This window comes from Asparagus officinalis, chromosome 6 (genome assembly GCF_001876935.1).
Source record: "Asparagus officinalis chromosome 6, Aspof.V1, whole genome shotgun sequence".
NCBI lineage: Eukaryota > Viridiplantae > Streptophyta > Magnoliopsida > Asparagales > Asparagaceae > Asparagus > Asparagus officinalis.
This window is the reverse complement of record NC_033799.1, coordinates 55,532,225-55,539,791: the sequence shown is the minus strand read 5'-3', so window position 1 is coordinate 55,539,791 and position 7,567 is coordinate 55,532,225.

Genomic DNA, 7,567 nt, shown 5'->3' with positions numbered 1-7,567 from the left:
GTGTATTTTTGGAGAGAAAGAGAGAAAATTATGGGGGTAAAAAGGAATGGGTTAAATGTGATTATGGAATTGATTAGGGAGTGGCTATGGAAAGAATTCAAATGGGAGAAAATTAAGAGAGGGAAAATTTTCGAAAATCTTACATAATTATTCTGAATCATATTAATAAATTATTAACAACCAAATATCTTTTTATTTATATTTATATACTACTGTAGTATGCTCAGGTTTACATCAATAATAACAAGGTCATTAATAATATCAGTCACCAAATGATTATATATAAAAATTTCCCTAAACCATAAATTAATATTTAGCTAAATTAATAAATACAAGACTATATATTTTATTTATTTATTTATTTTGAAAACTCAAAAAATTCCAGAAATTAGGAAAAATATTAATAAAATATAATATAATATTTTAAATACTAGAAAATTTGTTTAAATGTGTATATAAAAAATTACGGTTGTTATATCCTACCCCCCTTAAAACAAATTCCGCCCTAGGAATTTAAAATAAGATATGCACAATATCAAATAGTAATTTGTAAAGCAAGATAATACATATAATATCTGATAATAGGAAGTAAAAACATGTCAATAATGATCGTAGATAAAAGACATAAAAATATATGCAACAATCATGTAATTATGTATTCATAATATTTACACAACGAACACAATATCAAAATATACTAATAATCATTATATCATTATACACATTAGATTAACCAAATATGATACAAAAACTATAAACCCAATATACATAAAGAATAAATATAATACAACATATGAACTGTCATGTATTAATATCCAAAACAATAATCAAATTTAGACATGAACAGTTAACTAAAATAGTAATGTAGAGATTTTTATATGTGGAAAATTAATAAATACAGTAATTAAAATAATTAATGAATAGACAATAAAATACAATATTAAAGTAAATTATACACAATCTAATAAAAGAAAAACAACTAATAAACACAACAAAATATCTACAATGTGCAAAATCTGTAACTAAGTTGTATAAACTTATAACACTCATTTCACATCCCAAATAAACTATGGAACTACTGATGAAACGTAAAAGAATTAACTATGTTAACTAATAAACAATATAACCCCATTAACACAAATCAACTAATAAATTAATAAAATTAAAGACAACATAAAACACATACAAGAAAACATATAACTTGATATATAACCAAACAATTACGATAACAAAACACTTACATAAAAAGTAAAATATGACCAAAATTATGTGGTAACATACACAGCAAACATGTATAAATACATGTACAATACGTAGAATTAATAATTATGTGGTAACATACACAGCAAACATGTATAAATACATGTACAATACGTAGAATTAATAAAATAAATGCAACACAAAATAAAACATGTATAAATACATGTACAATACGTAGAATTAATAAAATAAATGCAACACAAAATAAAAATAACTACACTATAACGTGACCATAAACAAAATTACAACAAAAACATAATAAATACTAAATCATAATTAGTATAGGAATATACAATTTGAAACACGAAAAATTACATGAGCAAGAATACACTGCATAAAATATAAAACTCACTAACTACAAAGATATTTTGACTAAATATGTAACCATAATACAATATGTAAAAACACAAAAATCAAAGCTAAACAAATACACACATTGTAATAACTTTTAATAACCCTATACACAAACTATAAAACCATAACACCACACACTCACACCAAACAATAACAACTCCTATTCAAGGAAAAATATAAGAACAAAACGATATTGATATAATATGTTCTACGAAAAATACAAAAATAAAAGAAACAAAACAGAAGAGTAACACGATGTAAAATAACACAATTCAAAATAATGAAAAATACCAATTTGACAAAGAAAACATAATTGAAGGACTCAATGCATTCAAATAAGTAACGAATAATTTGAGAGTATAAAACTCAAAATAAATTAACATATACAAAAATCATAGAATACACTGTAACATAAATGCTTACTAACAATGCTAACACTCGCAAACATACTACTAGATAAGGTAGTATAATATAAAAACAAAAACTATGAAAGGTAAAATAGGTATATAAGCAAATGAAAACATAAGAAGAACATAATTCCGTATAATAAAACACCAATATATTTTAGATAAACATGTTACACAGTTGTTACTAGAAAAATGAATGATTATAAACCAAATAAAAGTATACATTATAAATATAATAATATACATGAATACACTATTAAAAAAAGAATAGTAATTATAAAAGAATGAAAAAGTAAAACACAACACAAGTAACAAAAACAATGAATAGAGAATGAACAACAAACAATAACATGATAAAAGATATAAATATCTAAAAATATCATAAAATAAACACTAAAAAAAATAACACGCGTATACAATATATATTGTTACAATGACAAAACAATACATATCGAAAACGAAGCAAACAACAACAAATATGCAAATACACTATAAACAAACGATAATAATTACTTTACATACTCACAAACACTATTTAAAATAATCTTTTATATTAGTTATAAAAGAACAATATTCAATGATACAAGATAATATTACCAAAAACCTATATAAATAGTAACTCAAACCCCAAACCTAACAATATGAATAAACGCTTGAATATTAAAGTATAAATACATTGCTCTTAGAAATAACGAAACCAATTATGAACATACTAAAATAATCTAACAAGACAAACCTGACTGATAAGAAAACTAAGTACTAAAAATATTATGAGTTGAATAAATAAAGAATAAGAATGTAATGCATATGTAGAATATTAAAATCAAGAACTTATTAAAAATATAAACAATATACAACAATCTAAAACATAAGTAAATAATAGGTGGTATGACAGATAAGCGCACACATACACAATATAAATATGCAAAGTATATTTTAAACACAAGAAAATAATCTGAATATCAGATATGCTATGCAATGTATATGCGGAGTCTAGAGCAATGCAAAACACTTAATAACATGGTTTGAACAATTGAAAATATATAAGTAATGATTTATATTTTAAAAAACATACAATATAACACTGTGTGTGATACATAAAATAATGTAATAAATAATACAAAATTAATACAATCAAATAATATATAAGTCAAATCAAAGAAAACATAGTTATAAAATAATAACACATAAAATAATGACCGGAACGAGTATAGATCATAGATACAAAGAGAGGGTAATCGCGAAGCGATGGGACAAGAACCATGGAAACTCCGGAGTCAAAGAGTGATAAGATAGGGACGAAGCAAAATCTATCAAGAAAATGGAATGGCGGCTCAAGAATAGTCTCACGGATGAAATCATGATATGTATCTAAATTGTCCACTATATTCTTACTAGTGAGGACTCAGGACCGTAACCTGCATGGGCCACCAAAAAAACTGTCACGCCCCACTTCCCAAAATACCGGGGAAACAAAACGTGAACAAGCCCGCGACGTATTAGATTGAGAAAAAATATACACTATTATTTTTTTTTCTTTTTCTTTTCTTCTCAATCCAATACGCTAAGCATCTGGAAATAAATACAATGCGAAATCACAGGTCCCCGGTCACAATCAGCAAGAATATAATAGACAAACTCAGAATAAAAATATCATATCACAAATGGGATAACATCCGAGACATAATAATACAGGTCAAACGTGCCCTTATACAAAAACTATCTGAATGAAATACTGGAGAATATAAAAATAAATTGATCAAAAGAAAATGAAGGTGCTACAAAACAACTGAAAGGAATGACTAAGCTTCGGCTTCTTCTTCTACTACGTCTGCAATGCACTCATGCTGAGAATCCTCTAGCTCCTGGCGATCTCCCAACTAGATATGTTCTTCCTCTAAGTCTGACGTACACTAGAGAAAACAGGTGTACGTCAGTGTGTATGGCACACAGCAAGACCCCACAAAAGAAAATAGAACAAACGAAAACTAAAGCGGAAATCGATACGATAATAGAAATGACAAAAGACGTGTAGCTGGAGATCCAGCAATATCATGTTAGACCCTAGAGGGGGGGTGATTAGGGTCTTATGCTAATCTAATCCGATTTAAATACCAATTAACAAAATAATTAATAAGTTATCCTAGCAAGTATGTACAACAATATTTGTAAGCTAGGATAAGCAATATGAACAACAAGATATATCCTAATAATGAGATATAGGCAATGTATGTGCAAGGATATATAAACAACACAAGGGTAGATAATCTAAACAGGATAGTGGATGATATAGTAATGAGCAATACACAATGGCGATATAAGATATGAACATAAATAAAAGTGAACGTCAAAGCACACTCAAACACAATCAAGTGATCACGGAGTTCGGACCTTCCGTCCTTCGTCTCCGCTCCCCACTCCCGGGGAGAAATCTACTATCACAACCGGGTTTTCTACGTTCACCCGAATAACGTTTACACCTCACAGTATCGGTTTCAACGCTCACCGATCAACGTCACTCCTCACAGTCGGTTTTCTAGTTCACTGAAAACTTCACAACACACTCTCGGTTTTCTAGCTCACCGAAAACATTACAACACTCACAATGTAACAAATATAAATTTGTTCTCTATAATAGATGAGAACTCCATTAAGCACAACTCAATGTTACAATCTCTCACAACCCTAATATATTATATATGTAAATATAATAAGCTCAAAGTGGGTGTGTGTAACAATGAGTGAAATCAAAATTAAATCTAAACTCAAATATAAAATCTTGCTTAAGAACAATGATAATCAAACAAGTATATAAATGTAAAGCTAGAGTTTGAGTTTAGAAAACTTCTCTAGATCAAGATGGAGAGATGGAGATTTGAGGTCCAAACAATAAGATAATCTCCTCCACTTGTGAAAGCTAAAACTGCTTTAAACCAAACCCTCAAACAAGCTTAAAACAAGCTTAAACCCTTTTTCAAACCCTTGTTTAAATACTTCTTAGCTTACTTGAAAGAGAGCAGCAATAGGGTATATATACCCACTTGAAATCTCAGTCAAGAAGCCCAAACAAAAGACAAAAACAGCTCCAGCAAACAGCTCGGAGAAATAGCCGTTGAAGTCCAATGGATCTATTGTCGGTCGACCGGAAATTCTGTCGGTCGACCAATAGAGAGCAAAAATACGAAGGACTGCTCTGGACCATCGTCGGTCGACCGGTGCGGTCGACCGATGGAGCTTTCGGTCGACCGGACCGGTCGACCGACAGACTCTCTATCGCCCAGTGATGAAAGATCATTTTGCTGATTTTAAAACACTGTTTAAAAATATCAAATAAATTCAGAAAAATGTAAAACTTTGGGGAATGATTGTAGACATGATAATAAACATGCTACAGTGACTGGTTATCAGAAAGGACCTCCCAAATGAAAAATATCATCATTTTACAAGATAGTCCAAAACATGAAAATATGAGATACTTGAATTTTGATGTTTTTACATAAACCAACTTTTGAAACTTTGTGAAATGTTTTTATAGACTTAGTAAAACATGTATAAACTGATATTGAAGTCTATAAACTAATAAGATAATATTTTCACAAAATTACATATTCTATGCAATAAGTACTAAAACACAATAGAGTATGTAATATCATAAAAACCAAACCACATGTATGTATATATATAACTATATATATGCATAGAAACCAAAACTGATGTGTATATATATAACTATATATATATATATACGAAGAAACCAATAAATGTGTGTGTATAGATATTGAGCTTAGAGTATATAACACACTTAATATAAAATCTAAAACTACATTACCCAAGCAATCTTGATCTTCAATTAAGCTTGACTTGGTACACTTGCGGATGAGAATTGTATAGGCTTCAACCCGACATTCCGCCAACCTCCTTTGGATATCATCGTTGAAGCGCAATCCATCCAACCTCCAACTTGTTGTTTGCCTAGAATAAATACAAAAACACAAACACTAGACAAACAACATTAGTTGTAAATTGTTTGTTAAACACTATCAAAACAAGAAGGCCAACATATCAAACAAGTAACAAGTCATCATGCAGCTAGTCATCAGAATAATCGTCCACGTATAGGGTCATACACTAGATGAAATTAATACTTAAAAATCTACAACAAGAGACGTAGTACGTCGAGCGAAATAATCCAAACAAGGAAACCCTCATATATATACCATATGTCTCAAATTGTAGATAATTAAATATTAACCCCGATCTATGTATGAAAAGAAACACAACTAGCCTACATCTCACAAGTATCCATAATCATCTAAAGAACGAGGTCATATAACTAGCCATACTGTAACAGGTCGCTGGTCACCTCTCACACAGAGTCAACGCTCATATCATCAGATAACTGACTGTTCACAAATCCCCTATGTGCACCCAATACGCCGCTACACTGGATCGGTCAGAGGGCTACACGCAATCTGATTCCAGCCTGGTTCGAACTCAAGCAAGAATCAGGTGAATATTAATTTCATGGACCAAAGTGACTACACTGGCTTCACTTTGACACAACAAACTAACCCTAAGCTACACTGGATCATGGGGCCAGCCTAGAAGATACATCAACAGCTATATCCGATCATATGAACATGGACTTCCCCATCCCCACTCTTATCATTTTTCTAAATCAACCATAATCCTCATTGAAACTAGGGTTCACCACCTAAACTTAGTCAACACACCCACACATGTCACTAGGTTTATTCATGACGCACAATGCCACTAAGTCATGAACTACTAAGGTTCTCAAACACAACAAGGCTATAATAATAACATTAATTTCTCACAACCACATCATGACATGTTGATTACAGTAAAATATTCACAAACATGAAATGTAATCATGAACAGTAACTATGTAATTCAGAAAATAATTTATTTTCCAAAATAATTTTTTTAAAATTATTTCTCATTATAATAATCCAAAATATTCTCTTTTCCAGAATAAATTCTTTAAAATTATTTCTCATCAATTATTATTCTAAAATAATTATTTTTCTCAAAAATAAGTTCTTTTAAATATTATAAATTCTCTAAAATGATTCCATTATCAAAATAAATTCTTTCACTTCATTATCATTATTCCAAAATACTATTTATCACACAACTATGATTTAATCAATATTATTCAGCAAACAACCCATGTAGATAATTATATTACAACTAATCTACACATATAATTAATAATTATTGAAATAACAAGGAGAGGCAGGATCTTGCATACAAATAATTTACGATAAATCTAAAATTGTAATGAAATATGATCGGGGAATATGGATCTTGCCTAGGGGTTTCGTCGAACGAATCGACGCTGACGACACGGGTCGGATCGGACGCGGTGGAGCGTGGCGTCGGAAGGAGCTCCGGCGAGGGCTGCGGGATCACGGCGACGAAGGGAACCTCAACGTGGGGCTGTAAGGCGACGACGGCGAGAGGGGATGGTTGTTGGTCGGGCTGTGACTCGGCGGGGCACTGTCGGGGACTGTTGGCTACCG